Source organism: Lissotriton vulgaris, chromosome 8 (genome assembly GCF_964263255.1).
Source record: "Lissotriton vulgaris chromosome 8, aLisVul1.2, whole genome shotgun sequence".
In the NCBI taxonomy this organism is placed as follows: domain Eukaryota; kingdom Metazoa; phylum Chordata; class Amphibia; order Caudata; family Salamandridae; genus Lissotriton; species Lissotriton vulgaris.
In genome coordinates, this window is record NC_141696.1 from 488,118,342 (window position 1) to 488,136,965 (window position 18,624).

Sequence of the window (18,624 nt, forward strand, 5' to 3'; positions counted from 1 at the left end):
GGCATTTAATGTTCAAGCAAAAACAGTTGATTTTTGACAAAAGAGATAACACCCCCCATTACGTCATGCTTCAGAAATGTGGAAAATGGTCCGTTTTCAAATGTTTTATTTTTGAACGTCAGTTCACATTTGTAGGTGGATCATCAGTGTTAGAGCTAACATTAGCATGTTTAAAGTGATTTTCGTGCTTCCAGGGGCCCTAAACACAAGATTTATGGAATGGGTAAAAGTGCATGAAAATGGCCAATTTACTCACTCAGAGTTCTCAAAAAGGGGTTCTTCACCCCGGGAAGTTAATTAAATACCATTTGGAGGCATTTAATGTTCAAGCAAAAACGGCTGATTTTCGGCAAAAGAGATAACACCCCCCCATTACGTCATCCTTCAGAAATGTGGAAAATGGTCCATTTTCAAATGTTTTATTTTTGAACGTCAGTTCACATTTGTAGGTGGATCATCAGTGTTAGAGCTAAAATTAGCATGTTTAAAGTGATTTTCATGCTTCCAGGGGCTCAGGAAGTGAATTAAATACCATTTGGAGGCATTTAATGTTCAAGCAAAAACGGCTGATTTTCGACAAAATAGATAACACCCCCCCATTACGTCATGCTTCAGAAATGTGGAAAATGGTCCGTTTTCAAATGTTTTAATTTTGAACGTCAGTTCACATTTGTAGGTGGATCATCTGTGTTAGAGCTAAAATTAGCATGTTTAAAGGGATTTTCATGCTTCCAGGGGCTCGGGAAGTGAATTAAATACTATTTACAGGCATTTAATGTTCATGCAAAAACAGTTGATTTTTGACAAAAGAGATAACACCCCCCATTACGTCATGCTTCAGAAATGTGGAAAATGATCCATTTTCAAATGTTTTATTTTTGAACGTCAGTTCACATTTGTAGGTGGATCATCAGTGTAGAGCTAAAATTAGCATGTTTAAAATGATTTTCATGTTTCCAGGGGCCCAAAACACAAGATTTAAGGAATGGTTAAAAGTGCATGAAAATGGCCAATTTACTCACTCTGAGTTCTCAAAAAGGGTTTCTTCACCCCGGGAAGTTAATTAAATACCATTTGGAGGCATTTAATGTTGAAGCAAAAATGGCAGATTTTCGACAAAAGAGATAACACCCCCCATTACGTCATGCTTCAGAAATGTGGAAAATGGTCCATTTTCAAATGTTTTATTTTTGAACGTCAGTTCACATTTGTAGGTGAATCATCAGTGTTAGAGCTCAAATTAGCATGTTTAAAGTGATTTTCGTGCTTCCAGGGGCCCTAAACACAAAATTTATGGAATGGTTAAAAGTGCATTAAAATGGCCAATTTACTCACTCTGAGTTCTCAAAAAGGGGTTCTTCAGCCCGGGAAGAAATTAAATACCATTTGGAGGCATTTAATGTTTAAGCAAAAACGGCTGATTTTCGACAAAAGAGATAACACCCCCCCATTACGTCATGCTTCAGAAATGTGGAAAATGGTCCGTTTTCAAAGGTTTTATTTTAGAACGTCAGTTCACATTTGTAGGTGGATCATCAGTGTTAGAGCTAAAATTAGCATGTTTAAAGTGATTTTCATGCTTCCAGGGGCTCGGGAAGTGAATTAAATACCATTTAGAGGCATTTAATGTTCAAGCAAAAACAGTTTATTTTTGACAAAAGAGATAACACCCCCCATTACGTCATGCTTTAGAAATGTGGAAAATGGTCCGTTTTCAAATGTTTTATTTTTGAACGTCAGTTCACATTTGTAGGTGGATCATCAGAGTTAGAGCTAAAATTAGCATGTTTAATGTGATTTTCATGCTTCCAGGGGCCCTAAACACAAGATTTATGGAATGGTTAAAAGTGCATAAAAATGGCCAATTTACTCACTCTGAGTTCTCAAAAAGGGTTTCTTCACCCCGGGAAGTTAATTAAATACCTTTTGGAGGCATTTAATGTTCAAGCAAAAACGTCAGATTTTCGACAAAAGAGATAACACCCCCCCCCCATTACGTCATGCTTCAGAAATGTGGAAAATGGTCCATTTTCAAATGTTTTATTTTTGAACGTCAGTTCACATTTGTAGGTGGATCATCAGTGTTAGAGCTAAAATTAGCATGTTTAAAGTGATTTTCATGCTTCCAGGGGCTCAGGAAGTGAATTAAATACCATTTGGAGGCATTTAATGTTCAAGCAAAAACGGCTGATTTTCGACAAAATAGATAACACCCCCCCATTACGTCATGCTTCAGAAATGTGGAAAATGGTCCGTTTTCAAATGTTTTAATTTTGAACGTCAGTTCACATTTGTAGGTGGATCATCTGTGTTAGAGCTAAAATTAGCATGTTTAAAGGGATTTTCATGCTTCCAGGGGCTCGGGAAGTGAATTAAATACTATTTACAGGCATTTAATGTTCATGCAAAAACAGTTGATTTTTGACAAAAGAGATAACACCCCCCATTACGTCATGCTTCAGAAATGTGGAAAATGATCCATTTTCAAATGTTTTATTTTTGAACGTCAGTTCACATTTGTAGGTGGATCATCAGTGTAGAGCTAAAATTAGCATGTTTAAAATGATTTTCATGTTTCCAGGGGCCCAAAACACAAGATTTAAGGAATGGTTAAAAGTGCATGAAAATGGCCAATTTACTCACTCTGAGTTCTCAAAAAGGGTTTCTTCACCCCGGGAAGTTAATTAAATACCATTTGGAGGCATTTAATGTTGAAGCAAAAATGGCAGATTTTCGACAAAAGAGATAACACCCCCCATTACGTCATGCTTCAGAAATGTGGAAAATGGTCCATTTTCAAATGTTTTATTTTTGAACGTCAGTTCACATTTGTAGGTGAATCATCAGTGTTAGAGCTCAAATTAGCATGTTTAAAGTGATTTTCGTGCTTCCAGGGGCCCTAAACACAAAATTTATGGAATGGTTAAAAGTGCATTAAAATGGTCAATTTACTCACTCTGAGTTCTCAAAAAGGGGTTCTTCAGCCCGGGAAGAAATTAAATACCATTTGGAGGCATTTAATGTTTAAGCAAAAACGGCTGATTTTCGACAAAAGAGATAACACCCCCCCATTACGTCATGCTTCAGAAATGTGGAAAATGGTCCGTTTTCAAAGGTTTTATTTTAGAACGTCAGTTCACATTTGTAGGTGGATCATCAGTGTTAGAGCTAAAATTAGCATGTTTAAAGTGATTTTCATGCTTCCAGGGGCTCAGGAAGTGAATTAAATACCATTTAGAGGCATTTAATGTTCAAGCAAAAACAGTTTATTTTTGACAAAAGAGATAACACCCCCCATTACGTCATGCTTTAGAAATGTGGAAAATGGTCCGTTTTCAAATGTTTTATTTTTGAACGTCAGTTCACATTTGTAGGTGGATCATCAGAGTTAGAGCTAAAATTAGCATGTTTAATGTGATTTTCATGCTTCCAGGGGCCCTAAACACAAGATTTATGGAATGGTTAAAAGTGCATAAAAATGGCCAATTTACTCACTCTGAGTTCTCAAAAAGGGTTTCTTCACCCCGGGAAGTTAATTAAATACCTTTTGGAGGCATTTAATGTTCAAGCAAAAACGTCAGATTTTCGACAAAAGAGATAACACCCCCCCCCCATTACGTCATGCTTCAGAAATGTGGAAAATGGTCCATTTTCAAATGTTTTATTTTTGAACGTCAGTTCACATTTGTAGGTGGATCATCAGTGTTAGACCTAAAATTAGCATGTTTAAAGTGATTTTCATGCTTCCAGGGGCTCGGGAAGTGAATTAAATACCATTTGGAGGCATTTAATGTTCAAGCAAAAACGGCTGATTTTCGACAAAATAAATAACACCCCCCCATTACGTCATGCTGCAGAAATGTGGAAAATGGTCCGTTTTCAAATGTTTTAATTTTTAACGTCAGTTCACATTTGTAGGTGGATCATCAGTGTTAGAGCTAAAATTAGCATGTTTAAAGTGATTTTCATGCTTCCAGGGGCCCGGGAAGTGAATTAAATACTATATAGAGGCATTTAATGTTCAAGCAAAAACAGTTCATTTTTGACAAAAGAGATAACACCCCCCCATTACGTCATGCTTCAGAAATGTGGAAAATGGTCCATTTTCAAAAGTTTTATTTTTGAACGTCAGTTCACATTTGTAGGTGGATCATCAGTGTTAGAGCTGAAATTAGCATCTTTAAAGTGATTTTCATGCTTCCAGGGGCTCGGGAAGTGAATTAAATACCATTTGGAGGCATTTAATGTTCAAGCAAAAACAGTTGATTTTTGACAAAAGAGATAACACCCCCCCATTACGTCATGCTTCAGAAATGTGGAAAATGGTCCGTTTTCAAATGTTTTATTTTTGAACGTAAGTTCACATTTGTAGGTGGATCAGCAGTGTAGAGCTAAAATTAGCATGTTTAAAATGATTTTCATGCTTCCAGGGGCCCAAAACACAAGATTTAAGGAATGGTTAAAAGTGCATGAAAATGGCCAATTTACTCACTCTGGGTTCTCGAAAAGGGTTTCTTCACCCCGGGAAGTTAATTAAATACCATTTGGAGGCATTTAATGTTCAAGCAAAAACGGCTGATTTTCGACAAAAGAGATAACACCCCCACGTCATGCTTCAGAAATGTGGAAAATGGTCCGTTTTCAAAGGTTTTATTTTTGAACGTCAGTTCACATTTGTAGGTGGATCATCAGTGTTAGAGCTAAAATTAGCATGTTTAAAGTGATTTTCATGCTTCCAGGGGCTCTGGAAGTGAATTAAATACCATTTAGAGGCATTTAATGTTCAAGCAAAAACAGTTGATTTTTGACAAAAGAGATACACCCCCCATTACGTCATGCTTTAGAAATGTGGAAAATGGTCTGTTTTCAAATGTTTTAATTTTGAACGTCAGTTCACATTTGTAGGTGGATCATCAGTGTTAGAGCTAAAATTAGCATGTTTAAAGTGATTTTCATGCTTCCAGGGGCCCGGGAAGTCAATTAAATACTATTTAGAGGCATTTAATGTTCAAGCAAAAACAGTTGATTTTTGACAAAAGAGATAACACCCCCCCATTACGTCATGCTTCAGAAATGTGGAAAATGGTCCGTTTTCAAATGTTTTATTTTTGAACGTCAGTTCACATTTGTAGATGGATCATCAGTGTAGAGCTAAAATTAGCATGTTTAAAATGATTTTCATGCTTCCAGGGGCCCAAGACACAAGATTTAAGGAATGGTTAAAAGTGCATGAAAATGGCCAATTTACTCACTCTGAGTTCTCAAAAAGGGTTTCTTCACCCCGGGAAGTTAATTAAATACCATTTGGAGGCATTTAATGTTCAAGCAAAAACGGCTGATTTTCGACAAAAGAGATAACACCCCCCCATTACGTCATGCTTTAGAAATGTGGAAAATGGTCCGTTTTCAAAGGTTTTATTTTTGAACGTCAGTTCACATTTGTAGGTGGATCATCAGTGTTAGAGCTAAAATTAGCATGTTTAAAGTGATTTTCATGCTTCCAGGGGCTCGGGAAGTGAATTAAATACCATTTAGAGGCATTTCATGTTCAAGCAAAAACAGTTGATTTTTGACAAAACAGATAACACCCCCCATTACGTCATGCTTCAGAAATGTGGAAAATGGTCCGTTTTCATATGTTTTATTTTTGAACGTCAGTTCACATTTGTAGGTGGATCATCAGTGTAGAGCTAAAATTAGCATGTTTAAAGTGATTTTCGTGCTTCCAGGGGCCCTAAACACAAAATTTATGGAATGGTTAAAAGTGCATGAAAATGGCCAATTTACTCACTCTGAGTTCTCAAAAAGGGGTTCTTCACCCCGGGAAGTATTTAAATACCATTTGGAGGCATTTAATGTTTAAGCAAAAACGTCTGATTTTCGACAAAAGAGATAACACCCCCCCATTACGTCATGCTTCAGAAATGTGGAAAATGGTCCGTTTTCAAAGGTTTTATTTTAGAACGTCAGTTCACATTTGTAGGTGGATCATCAGTGTTAGAGCTAAATTTAGCATGTTTAAAGTGATTTTCATGCTTCCAGGGGCTCGGGAAGTGAATTAAATACCATTTAGAGGCATTTAATGTTCAAGCAAAAACAGTTTATTTTTGACAAAAGAGATAACACCCCCCATTACGTCATGCTTTAGAAATGTGGAAAATGGTCCGTTTTCAAATGTTTTATTTTTGAACGTCAGTTCACATTTGTAGGTGGATCATCAGAGTTAGAGCTGAAATTAGCATGTTTAATGTGATTTTCATGCTTCCAGGGGCCCTAAACACAAGATTTATGGAATGGTTAAAAGTGCATAAAAATGGCCAATTTACTCACTCTGAGTTCTCAAAAAGGGTTTCTTCACCCCGGGAAGTTAATTAAATACCTTTTGGAGGCATTTAATGTTCAAGCAAAAACGTCAGATTTTCGACAAAAGAGATAACACCCCCCCCCCATTACGTCATGCTTCAGAAATGTGGAAAATGGTCCATTTTCAAATGTTTTATTTTTGAACGTCAGTTCACATTTGTAGGTGGATCATCAGTGTTAGAGCTAAAATTAGCATGTTTAAAGTGATTTTCATGCTTCCAGGGGCTCGGGAAGTGAATTAAATACCATTTGGAGGCATTTAATGTTCAAGCAAAAACGGCTGATTTTCGACAAAATAAATAACACCCCCCCATTACGTCATGCTTCAGAAATGTGGAAAATGGTCCGTTTTCAAATGTTTTAATTTTTAACGTCAGTTCACATTTGTAGGTGGATCATCAGTGTTAGAGCTAAAATTAGCATGTTTAAAGTGATTTTCATGCTTCCAGGGGCTCGGGAAGTGAATTAAATACCATTTGGAGGCATTTAATGTTCAAGCAAAAACAGTTGATTTTTGACAAAAGAGATAACACCCCCCCATTACGTCATGCTTCAGAAATGTGGAAAATGGTCAGTTTTCAAATGTTTTAATTTTGAACGTCAGTTCACATTTGTAGGTGGATCATCAGTGTTAGAGCTAAAATTAGCATGTTTAAAGTGATTTTCATGCTTCCAGGGGCTCGGGAAGTGAATTAAATACTATTTAGAGGCATTTAATGTTCAAGCAAAAACAGTTGATTTTTGACAAAAGAGATAACACCCCCCATTACGTCATGCTTCAGAAATGTGGAAAATGGTCCGTTTTCAAATGTTTTATTTTTGAACGTCAGTTCACATTTGTAGGTGGATCATCAGTGTTAGAGCTAACATTAGCATGTTTAAAGTGATTTTCGTGCTTCCAGGGGCCCTAAACACAAGATTTATGGAATGGGTAAAAGTGCATGAAAATTTCCAATTTACTCACTCAGAGTTCTCAAAAAGGGGTTCTTCACCCCGGGAAGTTAATTAAATACCATTTGGAGGCATTTAATGTTCAAGCAAAAACGGCTGATTTTCGGCAAAAGAGATAACACCCCCCCCATTACGTCATGCTTCAGAAATGTGGAAAATGGTCCATTTTCAAATGTTTTAATTTTGAACGTCAGTTCACATTTGTAGGTGGATCATCTGTGTTAGAGCTAAAATTAGCATGTTTAAAGGGATTTTCATGCTTCCAGGGGCTCGGGAAGTGAATTAAATACTATTTACAGGCATTTAATGTTCAAGCAAAAACAGTTGATTTTTGACAAAAGAGATAACACCCCCCATTACGTCATGCTTCAGAAATGTGGAAAATGATCCGTTTTCAAATGTTTTATTTTTGAACGTCAGTTCACATTTGTAGGTGGATCATCAGTGTTAGAGCTAACATTAGCATGTTTAAAGTGATTTTCGTGCTTCCAGGGGCCCTAAACACAAGATTTATGGAATGGGTAAAAGTGCATGAAAATGGCCAATTTACTCACTCAGAGTTCTCAAAAAGGGGTTCTTCACCCCGGGAAGTTAATTAAATACCATTTGGAGGCATTTAATGTTCAAGCAAAAACGGCTGATTTTCGGCAAAAGAGATAACACCCCCCCCATTACGTCATGCTTCAGAAATGTGGAAAATGGTCCATTTTCAAATGTTTTATTTTTGAACGTCAGTTCACATTTGTAGGTGAATCATCAGTGTTAGAGCTAAAATTAGCATGTTTAAAGTGATTTTCGTGCTTCCAGGGGCCCTAAACACAAGATTTATGGAATGGTTAAAAGTGCATAAAAAGGGCCAATTTACTCACTCTGAGTTCTCAAAAAGGGTTTCTTCACCCCGGGAAGTTAATTAAATACCTTTTTGAGGCATTTAATGTTCAAGCAAAAACGGCTGATTTTCGACAAAAGAGATAACACCCCCCCATTACGTCATCCTTCAGAAATGTGGAAAATGGTCCATTTTCAAATGTTTTATTTTTGAACGTCAGTTCACATTTGTAGGTGGATCATCAGTGTTAGAGCTAAAATTAGCATGTTTAAAGTGATTTTCATGCTTCCAGGGGCTCAGGAAGTGAATTAAATACCATTTGGAGGCATTTAATGTTCAAGCAAAAACGGCTGATTTTCGACAAAATAGATAACACCCCCCCATTACGTCATGCTTCAGAAATGTGGAAAATGGTCCGTTTTCAAATGTTTTAATTTTGAACGTCAGTTCACATTTGTAGGTGGATCATCTGTGTTAGAGCTAAAATTAGCATGTTTAAAGGGATTTTCATGCTTCCAGGGGCTCGGGAAGTGAATTAAATACTATTTACAGGCATTTAATGTTCATGCAAAAACAGTTGATTTTTGACAAAAGAGATAACACCCCCCATTACGTCATGCTTCAGAAATGTGGAAAATGATCCATTTTCAAATGTTTTATTTTTGAACGTCAGTTCACATTTGTAGGTGGATCATCAGTGTAGAGCTAAAATTAGCATGTTTAAAGTGATTTTCGTGCTTCCAGGGGCCCTAAACACAAAATTTATGGAATGGTTAAAAGTGCATGAAAATGGCCAATTTACTCACTCTGAGTTCTCAAAAAGGGGTTCTTCACCCCGGGAAGTATTTAAATACCATTTGGAGGCATTTAATGTTTAAGCAAAAACGTCTGATTTTCGACAAAAGAGATAACACCCCCCCATTACGTCATGCTTCAGAAATGTGGAAAATGGTCCGTTTTCAAAGGTTTTATTTTAGAACGTCAGTTCACATTTGTAGGTGGATCATCAGTGTTAGAGCTAAATTTAGCATGTTTAAAGTGATTTTCATGCTTCCAGGGGCTCGGGAAGTGAATTAAATACCATTTAGAGGCATTTAATGTTCAAGCAAAAACAGTTTATTTTTGACAAAAGAGATAACACCCCCCATTACGTCATGCTTTGGAAATGTGGAAAATGGTCCGTTTTCAAATGTTTTATTTTTGAACGTCAGTTCACATTTGTAGGTGGATCATCAGAGTTAGAGCTGAAATTAGCATGTTTAATGTGATTTTCATGCTTCCAGGGGCCCTAAACACAAGATTTATGGAATGGTTAAAAGTGCATAAAAATGGCCAATTTACTCACTCTGAGTTCTCAAAAAGGGTTTCTTCACCCCGGGAAGTTAATTAAATACCTTTTGGAGGCATTTAATGTTCAAGCAAAAACGTCAGATTTTCGACAAAAGAGATAACACCCCCCCCCCCCCATTACGTCATGCTTCAGAAATGTGGAAAATGGTCCATTTTCAAATGTTTTATTTTTGAACGTCAGTTCACATTTGTAGGTGGATCATCAGTGTTAGAGCTAAAATTAGCATGTTTAAAGTGATTTTCATGCTTCCAGGGGCTCGGGAAGTGAATTAAATACCATTTGGAGGCATTTAATGTTCAAGCAAAAACGGCTGATTTTCGACAAAATAAATAACACCCCCCCATTACGTCATGCTTCAGAAATGTGGAAAATGGTCCGTTTTCAAATGTTTTAATTTTTAACGTCAGTTCACATTTGTAGGTGGATCATCAGTGTTAGAGCTAAAATTAGCATGTTTAAAGTGATTTTCATGCTTCCAGGGGCTCGGGAAGTGAATTAAATACCATTTGGAGGCATTTAATGTTCAAGCAAAAACAGTTGATTTTTGACAAAAGAGATAACACCCCCCCATTACGTCATGCTTCAGAAATGTGGAAAATGGTCAGTTTTCAAATGTTTTAATTTTGAACGTCAGTTCACATTTGTAGGTGGATCATCAGTGTTAGAGCTAAAATTAGCATGTTTAAAGTGATTTTCATGCTTCCAGGGGCTCGGGAAGTGAATTAAATACTATTTAGAGGCATTTAATGTTCAAGCAAAAACAGTTGATTTTTGACAAAAGAGATAACACCCCCCATTACGTCATGCTTCAGAAATGTGGAAAATGGTCCGTTTTCAAATGTTTTATTTTTGAACGTCAGTTCACATTTGTAGGTGGATCATCAGTGTTAGAGCTAACATTAGCATGTTTAAAGTGATTTTCGTGCTTCCAGGGGCCCTAAACACAAGATTTATGGAATGGGTAAAAGTGCATGAAAATGGCCAATTTACTCACTCAGAGTTCTCAAAAAGGGGTTCTTCACCCCGGGAAGTTAATTAAATACCATTTGGAGGCATTTAATGTTCAAGCAAAAACGGCTGATTTTCGGCAAAAGAGATAACACCCCCCCCATTACGTCATGCTTCAGAAATGTGGAAAATGGTCCATTTTCAAATGTTTTAATTTTGAACGTCAGTTCACATTTGTAGGTGGATCATCTGTGTTAGAGCTAAAATTAGCATGTTTAAAGGGATTTTCATGCTTCCAGGGGCTCGGGAAGTGAATTAAATACTATTTACAGGCATTTAATGTTCAAGCAAAAACAGTTGATTTTTGACAAAAGAGATAACACCCCCCATTACGTCATGCTTCAGAAATGTGGAAAATGATCCGTTTTCAAATGTTTTATTTTTGAACGTCAGTTCACATTTGTAGGTGGATCATCAGTGTAGAGCTAAAATTAGCATGTTTAAAATGATTTTCATGTTTCCAGGGGCCCAAAACACAAGATTTAAGGAATGGTTAAAAGTGCATGAAAATGGCCAATTTACTCACTCTGAGTTCTCAAAAAGGGTTTCTTCACCCCGGGAAGTTAATTAAATACCATTTGGAGGCATTTAATGTTGAAGCAAAAATGGCAGATTTTCGACAAAAGAGATAACACCCCCCATTACGTCATGCTTCAGAAATGTGGAAAATGGTCCATTTTCAAATGTTTTATTTTTGAACGTCAGTTCACATTTGTAGGTGAATCATCAGTGTTAGAGCTCAAATTAGCATGTTTAAAGTGATTTTCGTGCTTCCAGGGGCCCTAAACACAAGATTCATGGAATGGTGAAAAGTGCATAAAAAGGGCCAATTTACTCACTCTGAGTTCTCAAAAAGGGTTTCTTCACCCCGGGAAGTTAATTAAATACCTTTTGGAGGCATTTAATGTTCAAGCAAAAACGGCTGATTTTCGACAAAAGAGATAACACCCCCCCATTACGTCATGCTTCAGAAATGTGGAAAATGGTCCATTTTCAAATGTTTTATTTTTGAACGTCAGTTCACATTTGTAGGTGGATCATCAGTGTTAGAGCTAAAATTAGCATGTTTAAAGTGATTTTCATGCTTCCAGGGGCTCGGGAAGTGAATTAAATACCATTTGGAGGCATTTAATGTTCAAGCAAAAACAGTTGATTTTTGACAAAAGAGATAACACCCCCCCATTACGTCATGCTTCAGAAATGTGGAAAATGGTCAGTTTTCAAATGTTTTAATTTTGAACGTCAGTTCACATTTGTAGGTGGATCATCAGTGTTAGAGCTAAAATTAGCATGTTTAAAGTGATTTTCATGCTTCCAGGGGCTCGGGAAGTGAATTAAATACTATTTAGAGGCATTTAATGTTCAAGCAAAAACAGTTGATTTTTGACAAAAGAGATAACACCCCCATTACGTCATGCTTCAGAAATGTGGAAAATGGTCCGTTTTCAAATGTTTTATTTTTGAACGTCAGTTCACATTTGTAGGTGGATCATCAGTGTTAGAGCTAACATTAGCATATTTAAAGTGATTTTCGTGCTTCCAGGGGCCCTAAACACAAGATTTATAAAATGGGTAAAAGTGCATGAAAATGGCCAATTTACTCACTCAGAGTTCTCAAAAAGGGGTTCTTCACCCCGGGAAGTTAATTAAATACCATTTGGAGGCATTTAATGTTCAAGCAAAAACGGCTGATTTTCGGCAAAAGAGATAACACCCCCCCCATTACGTCATGCTTCAGAAATGTGGAAAATGGTCCATTTTCAAATGTTTTATTTTTGAACGTCAGTTCACATTTGTAGGTGAATCATCAGTGTTAGAGCTAAAATTAGCATGTTTAAAGTGATTTTCGTGCTTCCAGGGGCCCTAAACACAAGATTTATGGAATGGTTAAAAGTGCATAAAAAGGGCCAATTTACTCACTCTGAGTTCTCAAAAAGGGTTTCTTCACCCCGGGAAGTTAATTAAATACCTTTTTGAGGCATTTAATGTTCAAGCAAAAACGGCTGATTTTCGACAAAAGAGATAACACCCCCCCATTACGTCATCCTTCAGAAATGTGGAAAATGGTCCATTTTCAAATGTTTTATTTTTGAACGTCAGTTCACATTTGTAGGTGGATCATCAGTGTTAGAGCTAAAATTAGCATGTTTAAAGTGATTTTCATGCTTCCAGGGGCTCAGGAAGTGAATTAAATACCATTTGGAGGCATTTAATGTTCAAGCAAAAACGGCTGATTTTCGACAAAATAGATAACACCCCCCCATTACGTCATGCTTCAGAAATGTGGAAAATGGTCCGTTTTCAAATGTTTTAATTTTGAACGTCAGTTCACATTTGTAGGTGGATCATCTGTGTTAGAGCTAAAATTAGCATGTTTAAAGGGATTTTCATGCTTCCAGGGGCTCGGGAAGTGAATTAAATACTATTTACAGGCATTTAATGTTCATGCAAAAACAGTTGATTTTTGACAAAAGAGATAACACCCCCCATTACGTCATGCTTCAGAAATGTGGAAAATGATCCATTTTCAAATGTTTTATTTTTGAACGTCAGTTCACATTTGTAGGTGGATCATCAGTGTAGAGCTAAAATTAGCATGTTTAAAATGATTTTCATGTTTCCAGGGGCCCAAAACACAAGATTTAAGGAATGGTTAAAAGTGCATGAAAATGGCCAATTTACTCACTCTGAGTTCTCAAAAAGGGTTTCTTCACCCCGGGAAGTTAATTAAATACCATTTGGAGGCATTTAATGTTGAAGCAAAAATGGCAGATTTTCGACAAAAGAGATAACACCCCCCATTACGTCATGCTTCAGAAATGTGGAAAATGGTCCATTTTCAAATGTTTTATTTTTGAACGTCAGTTCACATTTGTAGGTGAATCATCAGTGTTAGAGCTCAAATTAGCATGTTTAAAGTGATTTTCGTGCTTCCAGGGGCCCTAAACACAAAATTTATGGAATGGTTAAAAGTGCATGAAAATGGCCAATTTACTCACTCTGAGTTCTCAAAAAGGGGTTCTTCACCCCGGGAAGAAATTAAATACCATTTGGAGGCATTTAATATTTAAGCAAAAACGGCTGATTTTCGACAAAAGAGATAACACCCCCCCATTACGTCATGCTTCAGAAATGTGGAAAATGGTCCGTTTTCAAAGGTTTTATTTTAGAACGTCAGTTCACATTTGTAGGTGGATCATCAGTGTTAGAGCTAAAATTAGCATGTTTAAAGTGATTTTCATGCTTCCAGGGGCTCGGGAAGTGAATTAAATACCATTTAGAGGCATTTAATGTTCAAGCAAAAACAGTTTATTTTTGACAAAAGAGATAACACCCCCCATTACGTCATGCTTTAGAAATGTGGAAAATGGTCCGTTTTCAAATGTTTTATTTTTGAACGTCAGTTCACATTTGTAGGTGGATCATCAGAGTTAGAGCTAAAATTAGCATGTTTAATGTGATTTTCATGCTTCCAGGGGCCCTAAACACAAGATTTATGGAATGGTTAAAAGTGCATAAAAATGGCCAATTTACTCACTCTGAGTTCTCAAAAAGGGTTTCTTCACCCCGGGAAGTTAATTAAATACCTTTTGGAGGCATTTAATGTTCAAGCAAAAACGTCAGATTTTCGACAAAAGAGATAACACCCCCCCCCCATTACGTCATGCTTCAGAAATGTGGAAAATGGTCCATTTTCAAATGTTTTATTTTTGAACGTCAGTTCACATTTGTAGGTGGATCATCAGTGTTAGAGCTAAAATTAGCATGTTTAAAGTGATTTCCATGCTTCCAGGGGCTCGGGAAGTGAATTAAATACCATTTGGAGGCATTTAATGTTCAAGCAAAAACGGCTGATTTTCGACAAAATAAATAACACCCCCCCATTACGTCATGCTTCAGAAATGTGGAAAATGGTCCGTTTTCAAATGTTTTAATTTTTAACGTCAGTTCACATTTGTAGGTGGATCATCAGTGTTAGAGCTAAAATTAGCATGTTTAAAGTGATTTTCATGCTTCCAGGGGCCCGGGAAGTGAATTAAATACTATATAGAGGCATTTAATGTTCAAGCAAAAACAGTTCATTTTTGACAAAAGAGATAACACCCCCCCATTACGTCATGCTTCAGAAATGTGGAAAATGGTCCATTTTCAAAAGTTTTATTTTTGAACGTCAGTTCACATTTGTAGGTGGATCATCAGTGTTAGAGCTGAAATTAGCATCTTTAAAGTGATTTTCATGCTTCCAGGGGCTCGGGAAGTGAATTAAATACCATTTGGAGGCATTTAATGTTCAAGCAAAAACAGTTGATTTTTGACAAAAGAGATAACACCCCCCCATTACGTCATGCTTCAGAAATGTGGAAAATGGTCCGTTTTCAAATGTTTTATTTTTGAACGTAAGTTCACATTTGTAGGTGGATCAGCAGTGTAGAGCTAAAATTAGCATGTTTAAAATGATTTTCATGCTTCCAGGGGCCCAAAACACAAGATTTAAGGAATGGTTAAAAGTGCATGAAAATGGCCAATTTACTCACTCTGGGTTCTCGAAAAGGGTTTCTTCACCCCGGGAAGTTAATTAAATACCATTTGGAGGCATTTAATGTTCAAGCAAAAACGGCTGATTTTCGACAAAAGAGATAACACCCCCACGTCATGCTTCAGAAATGTGGAAAATGGTCCGTTTTCAAAGGTTTTATTTTTGAACGTCAGTTCACATTTGTAGGTGGATCATCAGTGTTAGAGCTAAAATTAGCATGTTTAAAGTGATTTTCATGCTTCCAGGGGCTCTGGAAGTGAATTAAATACCATTTAGAGGCATTTAATGTTCAAGCAAAAACAGTTGATTTTTGACAAAAGAGATACACCCCCCATTACGTCATGCTTTAGAAATGTGGAAAATGGTCTGTTTTCAAATGTTTTAATTTTGAACGTCAGTTCACATTTGTAGGTGGATCATCAGTGTTAGAGCTAAAATTAGCATGTTTAAAGTGATTTTCATGCTTCCAGGGGCCCGGGAAGTGAATTAAATACTATTTAGAGGCATTTAATGTTCAAGCAAAAACAGTTGATTTTTGACAAAAGAGATAACACCCCCCCATTACGTCATGCTTCAGAAATGTGGAAAATGGTCCGTTTTCAAATGTTTTATATTTGAACGTCAGTTCACATTTGTAGATGGATCATCAGTGTAGAGCTAAAATTAGCATGTTTAAAATGATTTTCATGCTTCCAGGGGCCCAAGACACAAGATTTAAGGAATGGTTAAAAGTGCATGAAAATGGCCAATTTACTCACTCTGAGTTCTCAAAAAGGGTTTCTTCACCCCGGGAAGTTAATTAAATACCATTTGGAGGCATTTAATGTTCAAGCAAAAACGGCTGATTTTCGACAAAAGAGATAACACCCCCCCATTACGTCATGCTTCAGAAATGTGGAAAATGGTCCGTTTTCAAAGGTTTTATTTTTGAACGTCAGTTCACATTTGTAGGTGGATCATCAGTGTTAGAGCTAAAATTAGCATGTTTAAAGTGATTTTCATGCTTCCAGGGGCTCGGGAAGTGAATTAAATACCATTTAGAGGCATTTCATGTTCAAGCAAAAACAGTTGATTTTTGACAAAACAGATAACACCCCCCATTACGTCATGCTTCAGAAATGTGGAAAATGGTCCGTTTTCATATGTTTTATTTTTGAACGTCAGTTCACATTTGTAGGTGGATCATCAGTGTAGAGCTAAAATTAGCATGTTTAAAGTGATTTTCGTGCTTCCAGGGGCCCTAAACACAAAATTTATGGAATGGTTAAAAGTGCATGAAAATGGCCAATTTACTCACTCTGAGTTCTCAAAAAGGGGTTCTTCACCCCGGGAAGTATTTAAATACCATTTGGAGGCATTTAATGTTTAAGCAAAAACGGCTGATTTTCGACAAAAGAGATAACACCCCCCATTACGTCATGCTTCAGAAATGTGGAAAATGGTCCGTTTTCAAAGGTTTTATTTTAGAACGTCAGTTCACATTTGTAGGTGGATCATCAGTGTTAGAGCTAAAATTAGCATGTTTAAAGTGATTTTCATGCTTCCAGGGGCTCGGGAAGTGAATTAAATACCATTTAGAGGCATTTAATGTTCAAGCAAAAACAGTTTATTTTTGACAAAAGAGATAACACCCCCCATTACATCATGCTTTAGAAATGTGGAAAATGGTCCGTTTTCAAATGTTTTATTTTTGAACGTCAGTTCACATTTGTAGGTGGATCATCAGAGTTAGAGCTGAAATTAGCATGTTTAATGTGATTTTCATGCTTCCAGGGGCCCTAAACACAAGATTTATGGAATGGTTAAAAGTGCATAAAAATGGCCAATTTACTCACTCTGAGTTCTCAAAAAGGGTTTCTTCACCCCGGGAAGTTAATTAAATACCTTTTGGAGGCATTTAATGTTCAAGCAAAAACGTCAGATTTTCGACAAAAGAGATAACACCCCCCCCATTACGTCATGCTTCAGAAATGTGGAAAATGGTCCGTTTTCAAATGTTTTAATTTTTAACGTCAGTTCACATTTGTAGGTGGATCATCAGTGTTAGAGCTAAAATTAGCATGTTTAAAGTGATTTTCATGCTTCCAGGGGCCCGGGAAGTGAATTAAATACTATATAGAGGCATTTAATGTTCAAGCAAAAACAGTTCATTTTTGACAAAAGAGATAACATCCCCCCATTACGTCATGCTTCAGAAATGTGGAAAATGGTCCATTTTCAAAAGTTTTATTTTTGAACGTCAGTTCACATTTGTAGGTGGATCATCAGTGTTAGAGCTGAAATTAGCATCTTTAAAGTGATTTTCATGCTTCCAGGGGCTCGGGAAGTGAATTAAATACCATTTGGAGGCATTTAATGTTCAAGCAAAAACAGTTGATTTTTGACAAAAGAGATAACACCCCCCCATTACGTCATGCTTCAGAAATGTGGAAAATGGTCCGTTTTCAAATGTTTTAATTTTGAACGTCAGTTCACATTTGTAGGTGGATCATCAGTGTTAGAGCTAAAATTAGCATGTTTAAAGTGATTTTCATGCCTCCAGGGGCTCGGGAAGTGAATTAAATACCATTTAGAGGCATTTAATGTTCAAGCAAAAACAGTTGATTTTCGACAAAAGAGATAACACCCTCCATTACGTCATGCTTCAGAAATGTGGAAAATGGTCCATTTTCAAATGTTTTATTTTTGAACGTCAGTTCACATTTGTAGGTGGATCATCAGTGTTAGAGCTGAAATTAGCATGTTTAAAGTGATTTTCATGCTTCCAGGGGCTCGGGAAGTGAATTAAATACCATTTGGAGGCATTTAATGTTCAAGCAAAAACAGTTGATTTTTGACAAAAGAGGTAACACCCCCCCATTACGTCATGCTTCAGAAATGTGGAAAATGGTCTGTTTTCAAATGTTTTAATTTTGAACGTCAGTTCACATTTGTAGGTGTATCATCAGTGTTAGAGCTAAAATTAGCATGTTTAAAGTGATTTTCATGCTTCCAGGGGCTCGGGAAGTGAATTAAATACTATTTAGAGGCATTTAATGTTCAAACAAAAACAGTTGATTTTTGACAAAAGAGGTAACACCCCCCCATTACGTCATGCTTCAGAAATGTGGAAAATGGTCCGTTTTCAAATGTTTTATTTTTGAATGTCAGTTCACATTTGTAGGTGGATCATCAGTGTTAGAGCTAAAATTAGCATGTTTAATGTGATTTTCATGCTTCCAGGGGCCCTAAACACAAGATTTACGGAATGGTTAAAAGTGCATAAAAAGAGCCAATTTACTCACTCTGAGTTCTCAAAAAGGGTTTCTTCACCCCGGGAAGTTAATTAAATACCTTTTGGAGGCATTTAATGTTCAAGCAAAAACGGCTGATTTTCGACAAAAGAGATAACACCCCCCCCCATTACGTCATGCTTCAGAAATGTGGAAAATGGTCCATTTTCAAATGTTTTATTTTTGAAGGTCAGTTCACATTTGTAGGTGGATCATCAGTGTTAGAGCTAAAATTAGCATGTTTAAAGTGATTTTCATGCTTCCAGGGGCTCGGGAAGTGAATTAAATACTATTTAGAGGCATTTAATGTTCA